This window comes from Aegilops tauschii, chromosome 2, assembly GCF_002575655.3.
Source record: "Aegilops tauschii subsp. strangulata cultivar AL8/78 chromosome 2, Aet v6.0, whole genome shotgun sequence".
Classification (NCBI taxonomy): Eukaryota; Viridiplantae; Streptophyta; class Magnoliopsida; order Poales; family Poaceae; genus Aegilops; species Aegilops tauschii.
Genome location: NC_053036.3, coordinates 571,200,167 through 571,214,476, shown reverse-complemented (window position 1 = coordinate 571,214,476; position 14,310 = coordinate 571,200,167). Strand labels below are relative to the sequence as shown.

At 45.1% G+C, this 14,310-nt stretch overlaps 1 pseudogene; it reads right to left on the bottom strand.

Moving 5' to 3' along the window:
* Nucleotides 1–646: 646 nt before the first annotated feature.
* On the bottom strand, nt 647–9,131 carry LOC109765099 (uncharacterized; annotated as a pseudogene).
* Between the last annotated feature and the right edge of the window lie 5,179 nt (nt 9,132–14,310).

Genomic DNA, 14,310 nt, shown 5'->3' with positions numbered 1-14,310 from the left:
AAGTTTTATGGCCTACAAAATTTTAGAGAATTGACAGCGGGGCTTGTAAATTGCAGCTCCCTCTGAATGGGGGCATTCACCCTATGTTTCATGTCAGTCAACTGAAGCAATTCGGCACACATGCAGTACCCAACTCAGATCTACCTTCAGTGGGTGAAGATGACAGAATCAAGACTGAGCCCCTAGCACTCAGTGACTAGTGGAGTGGGAAAATCTCAAACCAGAAGACCCCACTTGGAAACATGCAAACTTCATGAAATGGGTGTTCCCCAACTTCTTTGCAAGCACCATCAAAGCATAGTTCCCGCTTCATTATAGTACTTGAGGTCAAGTACTCAAGTAGTATGTTCTTCAAGGGAGGTACTGTCAGCTGAATCCTATTCTGCAAGTGTCATGTTATTCAGTTAACTGTGGTATACCGGTTCAGCTATAGTTAAGAAGATCCTACAGTGGAGGTTGACAATGATGAGATAAACGGTGGATCGGGACCAATGACTAAACTAGTATTACTTTTGCCCCGCTTAATCACTGTTTACTTTCATCAATCAATTATTTACCGCGGCTGTAACTCACTATATAAGTGCCTGCATGTGAGTGAGTGCTTATATATCGAATGTACTGAACTATCAAATCCCTGTATATTTCCTTAGCAACTGCAGAAAATTCCCCAATTAATCGAAGGGTCTCCACATCAAGAGCTTATCTCTGTACTAGATTTGTGATTTCTTTGATTTACAAGTCTGGTCTTCAGTAGGATGTGATGCAGGTCATTGTCAGCGTCTCAGCGACCCTGCCCAGGCCGCTGTTGGACTTCAGCCTACAGTTCTCGTTGGACATCGTCGCCCCCCTGATTGCTGTACAATCCTCAGCTTTTCTTGGACATGGCCCGATTGCCACCACATCTGACACCATCACAGCGATTCGGCGGTCAGTAAATTCATCCTACTTAGGTTAGTAGATGCATGTTTCCTGCTTCAGAAATTCTGAAATATGTATGATCTTTCACAACGAGATAATTTGGTCGGAAGCTAGAAAAAACATCCACCATATACAATATGAATGTAGGGTAAAGTACGCAAAATGAATCAAGAACTGTGCACTGGAGTCGTGGTGAGGGTGATGATAAACAAGGCAATGAACAGAGCGTACCTGAAGTGGTAGCGCCTGCCATCAAGCAAAATGTGTGGTCATCTCATCAGTCATTACCAATCAGTTAGCCCTGGTTGACCGAAGATTCCAACTTTCCATATTTGTGATGATAAACAAGGCAATGAACAGAGCTTATCTCTGTACTAGATTTGTGGTTTCTTCGATATACAAGTCTGGTCCTCAGTAGGATGTGACACAGGTGATTGTCAGCGACCCTGCCCAGGCTAATGTTGCACTTCAGCCTAAACTTTTCGTCGGACATCGTTACCGTCCTCAGCTTTTCTTGGACATGGCCCGATTGACACCACACCTGACACCATCACAGTGATTCAGAGGTTAGCAAATTCATCCTACTTAGGTTAGATGCATGTTTCATGCTTCAGAAATTTTGAAATATGTACGGTCTTTCACTATGATATAATTTGGTCGGAAGCTAGAAAAAACATATACAATACATGAATGTAGGATAAGGTACGCAAAATGAATCAAGAACTGTGCACCGGCATTGTGTTGAGGTGATGATAAACAAAGCAATGAACAGAGCGTACCTGAAGTGGTAGCGCCTGCCATCAAGCAAGCAAAATGTGCGGTCATCTCATCAGTCGTCACTAATCAGTTAGCCCTGGTTGGCCGAAGATTCCAAGTGCCGATGACTTCAAACATTCAAGTGCCCTGTTTGAATTAAAAAAACTGATGAACAAACAATGCAAACGATGTCCTTATGAATCAGATAGTAATAGTGTGAGAGAATTTATCATGGTGGCATGATGTTTATGCACAGGCCACAACACTTCATTGCCCGCTACAGTCCGACGCACCTAGCAACAGCATCGCCTTCCCACCCGCAAGGGTACGTAGCATTCTACTAGGTGTTCTTCAGCACTACTCCTAGAAGAGTACGTCCCTTCAAACAGTAAATGGGAGGGCTGTACATGCCTGCAGTTTCAGCTCAGCGACCTCAACCGTCCTCACCTCGTGACCAATCGAGCCTCCCTGCCGTCGAGCCTGGCCAGCTTTCGGGCGTCCAGGCCTCCCTTGATCGAGCTTTGTTCGGTGAGGAGGCTCTCGACGATCGATCTGCTGCTGATAAGTGAGGAGGCTCTCGACGATCGATCTGCTGCTGCCTGGAGGCAGCAGAGGAGGAGATGGAGGTCGTGAGCCGATCAGGTGATGGAGGAAGCAAAACGAGACGGTGCGTTTGCAAATTAATGATGGCGTGCCAAACTGCCAATACAACTTCACTCGCTATTGATCTTCATTAATTTGCTCTTGAATTAATGCCATGAAACTCCATGGAGTTCAGAGTTCGAACATACTCGTATTTGCTAGGCTGCAGTTCGTATAACAGTCCACCCCACCTTCGACTTCAGCCTCCAGTTTTCGTCACAGATTGTCACCGACTGATTTGATTACTGTACTGTCTTCAGATGTTCTTGGACATGGCTCAACTGCCAATCCACACCAGCACACCTGACACCATGATTAGCGGCTCATCAGTAAATTCATCCTACTTAGATTAGATGTGTGTCGCAGGCACCAGATTAACAAATGTGAAACAATAACCAAATAAGCTCCTACTTGATTCTGCTTGGGGTTCTGCTACACGTGTGATGATTTTTGTACGATCTGATCTGCGTACGGCACTGTAATTCTATTCTGCTTATAGAGTTACAGGACGCAGGTGTTAACAGAAGGGTGAGTGGTGTAAGATTCATAATAAATACTTACAATTTTATTTGTTTTTACAACACACTTTCTTTCTTTTCTTTTTCACTACGATATAACATGTTGAGAGCTGAAACATGTGATCAACATTTAAAATCAGGCAAACACACGCCTCTACAATAAGGTATGACTGATGAAACAGAGAAGGTGCACTCAAGTGTTAGTTACGGCAACGATAAACAAACAATAAACTGGACATACCAGAAATGGTAGGGCCAGGCAACCAGCAAACTAATGTGTAGCCATCACACATTTAACATGATAGCTTCCTATGTGAGGTTGGGATCCAGCGGTCCGCTGCCGATTTTACTGAATAACAAACCTGGCAAAAAATAACAATGCTTGAGCAACTACCAAAATAACAATGCTTCAGCAAATAATATCACCAACAACTACAGCACTGAGCCACTAACAAATCTAACCAGGATATAAAACTAAAAGCGAAAAACATACCATATGGTAAGGCTTGCTACAGCATAGCTCATAGCCAGCCAGCAAAGACACAAGAATGTGCGAAAATTCATAATGCCCCTGATAAACAAAAAGAGTTGGTACTTTCAACATGGTTTCCTGGGTCCATCCATCATGCAGCTAGAGTAGCTTGTGGAAAGCCAAATGGGTATATATATGCCACTTGCACAAATGCATCGGTGACAGAGAGCGCGGAAATATGTACAACATCTCGGGTGGCTGCAGTCTGCAGAGAGATGAATTGCTTTTAGCAAGAGGGTGAGCATGTAAACTAATTATATAGGCAAAATGCCCCGAAAGTGTACCTTAGAAGTAGATACTGGTGATTAATTCACATCCTGATGATCAATCATGACCGTTAGCTTCTCCGTTGCTGCAATTCTGCACTGTATGCCTAGCTCCTCACTGCAATTGTATAACTTAAGGCACCTGAGTGAAGTTGGGAGGCCCATGTCTGGCAGCCTTGTGATGCTCTTACAGTGCATGATAGATAATGTCTTGAGGGAGGTCAGCCTATGTAGGTTTGCAGGAAGTGATGAGAGTTCCGGGCATCTCAAAAATTTAAGTTCTTGGAGTGAGGTTAGAAGCTGTAACGCTTTCTCTTGTTCTTCTGTTAGGCTCACTACACTCTCTCCTTGTTTACGACCCCAATAGCCAAACTGTAGGTGTCTTAAAGATGTCAGCTGTTTGCAGAAGGGCATGCAAAGGACAGATGCGTCACTAATCCAAAGAGTTTCCAGTCCAGACCAGATCTCAGAGGCCCCTTGCTGGTGCGACACAAGCTCCGACCAGGAAGCTACGCCAGGAGAGCCAGATACTTTCAGGGATGTCAGGTTTCTAATGAACTGGAAGCCCTCGACTGATGCAAGCGAGACACACTCTTCAATTTCCAACTCTTTCAGTGTCGTGCAGCATCTCAGCTGTAGGGACGTCAATTCTGGACTTCTATGTATTTTTAATACAGTGATGGAGGGGAGGCAGGGCAGAAGATGAGATTGGAAGCTGTCCGTGAGAGCCATTATCACAAGTTTGTCAAGTGACGGAGGAAGCAGCTGAATTTGATTGCCACCCTGTTCTTGCTCCTGCAGTTTGAGATCCCATTCAGAGGACAGCTCGGGGTTCATCTTGATATCCAAGCTTCGAAGGGAGGTGAGGAACTGCAAGCTGTCCAGTACAGCCAGCTGGGCACACCCCGTGATTCGCAGCTCCTCTAGGCCTGTACAGGAATGCAACAGTGCAGACTTCAAACGCGGTGCATGTATCAGAATTAACCTTTTGAGGGAGCGAATGCCTTCAGGACTGAAAGACTGCAGGTTTTCTGGGAAAGTATGGATCCAAAGTTCTTCAAGTGATGGTGGGAGTAATCCAACTTCCATGATACCATCATCTTTCGTTTCACCCACCAACAATGAAACCAGCTTGGGGCAACGATCAAGGACTAGCTCAGTAAGAGAGGTGAATCCCGTGAGACCTCTGCTACCCCCACAGAACTCCATATCCAGGCTCATCTGAATCCATAACTTCTTGAGAGAGCATTGCAGATTATATGGCAGTTTCAATTCATGTTCATCTTGGGCCGAGATCATCACTGCTGAAGCCAAACTGCTGGTTCCTTCCGTTTCTGTAGGTTGACTGATTGATAGAAACTTTATCTGTGGACATTCAGTTAATTTCAGCTCCTCAAGGGACAGCAAATGTGCAAGCATTTGAGTTAACCACCTCCCTGTTATGCCGCATGTCCTAATACTGAGCGATTTGAGAGATGGGAGGAAAAAACTGCATGATTTTTCTTTCCTTTTTTCGAGGGAAACCTCTGACATAATGTTTGACATGGTCAGGTTAGGACAGTTGTGTATACGTAAACGAACTAAAGCAATGAGCTGGCTGAAAGCTTTACTTGAAAGAGAGACCAGGTTTGGACAATTTTCTATCTGCAACGTTGTTATGCCCCTAAGAATATGAAATGGTAAGACACGTCCATGCAACACACTGGACTCATTAGATTCGATTTTGAACCGTCTCTGATTCATCCTCATTGTTGGGAGTGTCGGAACTCCCCTGACGGACAACTCAGAAATTAAGGCACAAGGCCGACGAGGATGTGACACCATCATAGAAGGGCAATCATGGATGGTGAGTCTACACAGACTAGATCGCCATTTATTTTCATCTCTTCGGGAAGGCAAAATATGCAGAGGTGGAGAGGTCTTTAGGCTGTTGCAAACTCCCAGGCTTGCCATTTTAATCAACACCAACTTCTCCAGAGAACGGACTGTCAATTCTCTCACAACATGCAGGTCCATCAACTCCAACTCCTTGAGCGCCCCCATTTCTTTTAGTGGAAGGATTTCCCAGTTACTGCAACATCATTCATCAAAGTAAGTGCCTAATATATTGTAAATGTACCAAACAGGAAAAATTAGGGAGAACAAGATCACTACATTATATGAGGACAACGCATGATGGTGAGCTTCCTGAGAGATGGAAACCATGACTTCTGCTCAGCGTCAAAAGAAGAGTAACTCTGAAAAAGAGAGAACTCATTCAGTTGAGGGCAGTTCTTGATCATCAAAACCCTTGGATGGGAGGTCAATTCCATTCCATAAGAACCAATACATTTTTCCAATTTTGGCAGATCAATCAAAATCAACTCTTCCAAGGAAGGAACTGAGATTTCCATTAAATTCAACATCCTGATCAGTGTCAGCTTCCTAAGGGAAGGAAGCATTTCCAGAGATGTGAGAACTTGCCATTCCCTGCACTTCTCTAGATGAAGTACCTGCAGTGAGGTAATTGACAAAGTACTGGAAAGCCAGGTTGGCGAGGTAGCACCGCCATATCCAGATATTTTTAACAGTTTCAGGTTCTGACGTGGTTGAAGACCTTCAAGCACATCTTTTGCAGTGTCATGCTCAAGGTTCGTACTGCTATCCTCCCATGATAAGGACAAAAATTCTAGATACTCTTTGTCTAACAGTCTGGCCCCACTAGCCTCTTCTTTTGTCTTCACATTTTGAAGTTGAGAAATTTCAAGATATACAAGCTCATTCATGGACTGAAGTTGTCCTATCTCAAAGCTGCCAACATTTTGAACCTTGAAACTTAGTTCCCGGAGAGAGGTCATGTTGCCAACACTAGCTATTGCATGCTGCACTTTCTCATGAGAAATAAGACATCGCAAATTAACGAGATTATGCATATCAGAAGGCAAAGCAAGATTGCCTGAAAATGAAATACCCGCATTCAATACTTGAAGGTGATAAAATCTTGTCAATGCTTGAGGAAACACAGTGTTGTTGTAGACTCCATATACTGCAATATTCTTCGTGCGCACACAAATAAATTCAAGATAGCGAAGATGGCAGGGATTTAACGAACTGTGTATAGAGCTGATGTCAGCATATGTCACATAAATTCTTAGGAACCGTATATATTTTGCATTCTTGCATAAAATACGCAAGGACCCTAATAAATTTATGCTGCTTCTCCCAAACAACATCAAGGTCCTCAATTTTTGCAAAGGCCCAGACTTCTGAAGTATTTTGTCAAACTTCTCAATGGGAAAACTGCCACATTTATCTGTATCAAAAGCAGTAGTTATGATTGACAAATGGCGAACACTTGGTTGAATTGCCTCAGATTTCAATCCATCTATAGTAGCACACTCGTTTGATGAAACCCTCCCTGCCAATTCATGCATTAGATCATGCATAACATGGTACGAGCCTTCCTTCTGGAAAAAGCCCAAATCAACTAATCTACCAAAATATTTCTGCCCTGTTTCCTCCAGTCTCATGGTAGGGCCTTTGCACTGCACAAAATTTTGTGATATCCAAGCACGAACCAATTTTCTGCAAGAAAACCGGTAGTCCTCTGGAAACAAAGAGCAGTACAAGAAACAACGCTGAAGGTGAACCGGTAGATAATCATAACTGAGCTTCAAGATGGGTAAAATATCATCAGCAACTTCAAGAGATTTCCATTTGTCCCGAACTGTCACCCAATGCTGATATCTACGATCTGTTTTTAGAAGTGCACCAACACTTCGTGCAGCCAATGGGCAGCCCTTTAGTGCTTTGGCAATCTCTTTCCCAATAGATTGTAAACTAGGACTGCCCTCGTAACTCGCATCACCAAATGCACAAGCTCTGAAGAAGAGCCAGAAGTTCTTGCTATCCAGACCATTAACTTTAACATCAGCCATTGTTCTTATCATTTTTGCGACTGATTTCCTTCTTGTTGTTGCTAAAATCATGCAGCCGATTGCTTGATTATTTCTCAACAGAGCCAGCAAATTAATCCATCCAATCCTGTCTTTTTCTTCCCACATATCGTCCAATACGAGAAGAAATCTTTTGTATCTAATATATTTCAAAAGGATGTTCTGCAGCACATCTGGATTGCTAACTTTTTCATACTCTTGTCTATCTTCACACACATGCTCTAGGATCTCACGTGTTACTTGTTAGCCTCACTTCATTAAAGTCAGTGGACACACAAACTCAAATTTGAAGATCAAAATGATCTATAATTCTTTGATCATGGTATACAAACCTGGCAAGTGTCGTCTTCCCAACACCACCAATGACGCCAACTAATGGCAAAACATTGAGATCACTAGATTTCCCGTTTATCAGCAGCTTTATTATCTTATCTCTCTCTGCATCCCTCCCGTACACCTTAGATTCAATTGGAACAGAAGTTGTCATGCGAGGATTCCTAGCAGTATTCTGGCTCTCACTTGATGTTGCAATGGGACATGAGATATCGACTTGGAGAACTCTCTGCACAGAATTGCCTATAGTGCATAATTTATCCACTATTACATTGATCCTCTTAGAAATGTCATGTTTAATCTCAAGAGGTAGCATGGTGCTATGAGCTGGCTGGTCCTCTTCACGTTTCCTTTTTCTGCCGGACAAGGCCCAACTAGTTATTTGGCTTGTGGCTTTGTATACGAATTCAAAAACAGAAGATGGACTGGATGAGGACACATAGCTTCCCTCAGGATTAGCGCCACTGTCACTGAGAGTACTACAATCTTTTCCTGCATAAGGAACTCTTGGTTATTTAGGGACAAGCAAATTAAAACCACTCAAACAAAAGAAGATATTATCATGTAACTGCAAATAGTTATAAGAAGTTTCATAAGGTAAAGACTCCTCTACCTTTCGCCTAGGAAAGAAAAAGTTGAATCATTGAAAAAATATCACAGTGAAGCAAGAGATAATCTGAGGGGCGGTGCCTACGATATTCAGCTGTTTTGGTTGCATATTAAACTATAAGCCGAGCAGCGCTAACAATCACACCAATATAACATAAGCTGAAAGCAAGAAACATGGAGCAGGAGAGACAAGTGAAACACCTTTTATCTGTTGCTCGAGTCGGTAGTAATCAAGCTCATCCATCACGTCCTCTGAGTCATAAAGCAGATCTCTGAGATCATCTAGTGACTGGGCCAGAGGCATGTTGTCAATCCTCCTTCCCTTGGCAGCAGCAAGAACCATCTCCACATACCTCATCTGCAATTTGAGCTTCTCCACATCTTCAGCAATCCCGATTTCACGAGTCCAGGCTTCCATCTGCCCAGTGAAGAAGCTCTCAAGGGTGCTTTGCACCAGCCATCCTATTGCTGCATCAATCACCGTGCCAAGCAATCCCGTCATCTCCCCACACGCCTAGTAGCCCAGCAATGGCAGGAGCAAGGGAGAAACCAAACAGATGGATTCAGAGGAAAGGAGAGCAATAATGCATCAAAAGGAAGCAGCTCGGAAGGCAGAAAGCTAGGCAGGCAGAAAATGGGAGAGAGAGTCAAACTATGCACCAAAAGAAGCTAACTTACCAAGTAAAACTAGGATCATTCAGCTGACGCGCAGGCCCCACTTGGTAGCTCGAAGCGGGTCTGCACAGAGGTGGAACTATGGAAGCCCTTGGGTCAAGCCTTGGCTCCACAGTTGCATTAATTAACCGTGTATTTGGTTGTGCTGACTGTGCAATGCACTACTCTTTACTAATGAAACATAACATAGCTGTCAGCCATGTAAAACATATTAGCTCATGATGTTTACATACCAACTACAGAGCACTTCCATGGAAATTGAGTGTCTAGAGAACAGAGAGTAATGAGCATTAGTCTATAGCAGCGTGGAATCCGTGGACGCGCTAAACACCTAATACATCATATGTCACATATTAGACAAATGGTACAAGCAGTACAGAACAAACATCACAAAGGGACATGCTAGCGCTAGCCTTGGTAGTTCCAGATAATTATATACTGCATATGGTGCTAGGCTATTTGAATGAACATAGACACATTTTGGTGCATTTGTTCACTCATTTCAGTTCGTATGTAGAGAGAGAGAGAGAGAGAGAGAGAGAGAGAGAGAGAGACCATTTTTGGCACATGGAGTAGGGGAAACAATGCAAAATCTCCCAAGCTAGTACAACCCAAAATTCCCCAAATCTACGATAGAGCTGAGGCGGCAAGTTTATGGTTTCGATCCCCAAAATGCACACCTTTGTATCCCTAGAATTTTCCAGATTACCATCCTGTGTATGATATAGTTCCAAAATCCGAACGTAGTAGGAACCATAACCAAACAAACGCATTTGCTTGTCTGTAGACATGGGTAATCTGGCCAGGAAGGGAAGCAACATGTGAGATACCTACCAGTCCCTTTACCTCTGTGTCTGACCAGCTCGGACCTGAACTGCGTGAGACGCCAGGGCCCATGACATCAGTCCGTCACTCAACAGGACATTGAGATGGAGATTGCTGATGTAGCTGCTTGCGCGACAGCCACCCGCTCGTGCACCCTGGGCGGGTTCTCCGGCCGGGCATTCCCTCGAACACCTGAAGGGCGCGAACGCGCAGTGGACGGCCACGCAGAGGGGCGCGCGCTCTTCCGCACGCCGCGGTAGGCTGGGTCACCGCTCTCGCACTAGCGCCATTGGTGGCGCAATGGCGGACGGGGTGACAGGATCTGGACGCGCGTGAGAGGAGGTGTTCCAGTGTCACACACACACCTGATGGCAACGATGCAAAGACGTAGACGCGGGCGAACCAACCGCTTGGATGTTAGAGGGACTGTGGTATTCCCAGCCCATCAGGGTTCAAGTTCTGGTGCTCGCATTTATTTCTGGATTATTTTAGGATTTCCGGTGATGCGCATTCAGTGGGAGGAGACGGTCCCGTCGACGACGAGGTGCCTACGGCGACTTCGTAAATTTCAAGATGATATGCCAGCTCAGTCTTTCGGAGGTGCTCATAGGGGTAGGGTGTGCGTGTGTGCGTTCATAGAGATGAGTGTATGCACGTGTATATGAGCGCTTGCGCCTGTACTGTGTTCAAAAAAAAGATGTAGACGCGGGATGGCACCAGCATGACTCAGAAACAGGTAATATGGTGGCGCAGTCGAGCGGGCTGATTTATGTGTGGGCCATGTGTGGCAGTGGGTGTATGCTGTGGGCTGGTCATTTCTATCCTTGAGAGAAATATGAAGTCTGAAGAAAAAAAAAAACTATGTTGCTGCTTCTTCTTTTTTCTTACAACAATCATACCGGCCAGACGAACATCACACTGAGTGGAGTAAAAAGCATAAAACTAAGTACAGTTCAGATTAGGGTTTCAAAAGACTACCAGTTCTTTTTCGTTGATAACTATCAAGTCCGAGGTCGGCTTTTCAAAAAACTCAAATCACCCCATGCTTTACAATTGATCGTGATTATGACAGATATAAGATAACCATTTGTTTGACCGTTAACTAACATGTGAAGCACAAATGTCAGTGTCTCTTTCTCATAATCTAATGAAAATTTTAATAAAGTAATTGGGTCCTTGTAAACGTTTTTTAAAAGCAATCGGATCCATATCAAATTTGAAAAAAACAACCAGGTCTCAGCAACTTTTTAGAAAAACACATTGGGTCCTTCCCGTGCTCAAGATCACAATAGATCCATAGGCTCAACCATGGCGCAAGGATGGCGTCAGCCCATGCTCCTGGGCGCGGTTGGCGGCGGCCCATTCATGGGTGGCAGCTGCTCCTCTGTGCGGTGCTCCTTCCCACGGTCGGCCCTGGCTTAACATGCGGTCGGTGGTGGAGGTGCGATGGTGGAGCTCGGGCCTTCGTCAGGAGGAGAAGGGAGAGAAGAAAAGATAAGGGGAAGAAGAGAGAACTTACATGTGGATCACACATGGAAGTTGACGGTCGAACAAAACAAACGGAATGTTTAGGAGTGGAACTGCCTTGTCAGAAAACGGCTTAAATTGCTGGCAACGAGCGTTTTGGTTTTTTTGACTTGGTAGTTATGAGTGAAAAAAGAATTGATAGTTTTTTGAAATCCTAACCTAAATTATAGTAGTTTTATACTATTTACTCCACTGAGTGTGGGCTAGTACTTCTCACTGACACAAGCACTTAACCCGCGTGATTGATTACAACACCCAACCCAGTGTGTAGTGTCAAATCATCTAGCGGATATACCACGCGTGAGGACTATACAAGTAGATATCTTTGTCAGGTACAAATCTCCAAAGCAGTGAAATCGTATATACCGAATAATAGAGATGAGAACAGTCTCACGACAAAAAAAAGATCCTTTCGCATTTCACTAGTCGTGGTGGGTTGGCATTTCCGTGCTTACAGATCACAATAGATCCACAGGCTCAACCATTATGAAATATATCATCTTCCTGCAAAAGAGCAAATTTAAATTCTAGATGTTGAATCCGAACTTGTAGTTTGTGCATGGGAGTCTGGGCCGTGTCTCAGTCCCAGTGTGGCTGATCATCCTCTCGGACCAGCTACTGATCATCGCCTTGATAAGCTATTACCTCACCAACTAGCTAATCAGACGCAAGCCCCTCCTTGGGCGGATTTATCCTTTTGCTCCTCAGCCTACGGGATATTAGCAACCGTTTTCAGTTGTTGTTCCCCTCCCAAGGGCAAGTTCTTACGCGTTACTCACCCGTTGAGAAGCCGCTCCCGTGTGGGGTGGCCGTGAGAATGATTCCGAGTCTTCCTGACCAGACCCATGTGGAACTTGTAAATAAATAGGTTTGTAAGTGCCTAGCTGAGTAATAAGATAAGTACCTTTGCTAATAATCCAAAACCTTTCATCTTCTCTTTCTAGATATAAATTTTCCAGAGAGTTTCCTTTGCTCCCCGATCAGCTCTTCATCGATGATGAACTCGGGATGTAACTCATTTGCTCTATGTGCCTGAATTTAAAATGGGAGGAAAGGTGTATATGTCATCATGAGATTAACACGTACACGAGCTACGATTTAAAATGCAATAAGCATCTAAAGGGAAAGCATTAATTAGGTGATTGTAGCTCGTCTTGTTGTATAAGTGGCCTAATATCACAGGTGATAATGGGACAGTGGTGATGGACATCGACTGTGTTGAGGTGATTGTTTATGTGTGGGGATCAAGCCAGCATCATATACTATTTGCCACCTCACTTTAGGGGTTAAAACTCACTCATATTCATGCCATTGTTGTGACCCCGGAGCCCCCTTCCCCCCGTGTAGGGGTTGCTCCCTGGGGTTAAAGAAATCTCTCTCGAGGTGTGCTAGATTCCAACGGCTAGAGCATGGGAGAGGAGGTATAAATACACACTGTTCCGCGTGATACTTGATCACGCACATGATGCATCCTCTTAGTGCATGTCGTGGACAATCATCTTGACAATATTCTCCACGACCACATTTGTGTGATCTTGCTTGCCCTCGGCGCAAGTAAAGAAATCATACAATCATGCATACATGCATAAAGAATAAAGTCAAGAGTACAACAATTTTCAAGCATTTAGTATTGACTTCATGGTATGTCAGAGGTATGGTGGCGTTGCCGTACACCCACTTTTTGTGTCCAGGAAATTCGGAGCATGTTTATAGTGCTCCCACGACCAAGCTGGCTTTCCTGGTATTGTTCCGCAAAGTGACCAAGTAGGGTAATAGAACTTACACCGAAGACCAATGATGCCGCTCGACGGGCATGGTGGAGGCGTCTCTCCAACATATGTGAAGCTCCTACACAGTAAGCTAAGTCATTCTGTATGAAATATTCTAGGTGAGGAAAACTAGCTAGTAATTCTTAAGATTTGATAGAACTGCTTACTTGTTTCCAACTGGTTTACTCACTACGTGTTTATGCACATATGGTTGCCTAGGCAGCTTTGAAGGCCCACACGGCGACACTATAGTCACCGTAGTGGTGATAGGCAAACCCCTGCTTGCCCTCCTCCTCATCAGCTCCCACCCGCGAGGGTCCATGCCCACCATGTGGATCCTGACAAACAATCAGCAGTGGTTCATCCTCCTCCTCCTCCTCCTCCCACCGCGCATCCTCCCCCTCCTCCTCCTCAGGCTCACCACCCACTGGAGTGGAGGGCATAGGAGAAGGATATCGACCATGTGGTCTTCACAACATCTGTGCAACACTGCTACTCGTTTCCCCCATCCTTCACTACCAAAATCGCGCCCTATGCCGATGGCCCTGGCCGTCGGCATAGCCCTGATTCTTGTCGGGACAGGCCTATGCCGACGGCCCCCGTCGGCATAGGGCCGTCGGCAACATATCCATCGGCGTAGCCCGGGAGGCCGTCGGCATAGATCCTATCCCGACGGTGTCCGTACATCTATGCCGACGGGGGCGGCCGTCGGCAATGTCCCCGCCTAACGGTGGCCGCCGTCAAGTGCTGACCAACAGCTGCGCGGCATGTGGCACACGCAGCGACGCCCGTGAGGGGGCACACCCCGGAGCCGCGTGCCGGGTGCCTGTGCCTGCCACCACGCTTCCACAATCGTAGGAGGGCCCACCGCAACACCTGACTGCATTGCTACCCCCCCAGGTACTCCTGTTGGGGAATGTAGTAATTTCAAAAAAAAATCTACGCACACGCAGGATCATGGTGATGCATAGCAACGAGAGGGGAGAGTGTTGTCCACGTACCCTC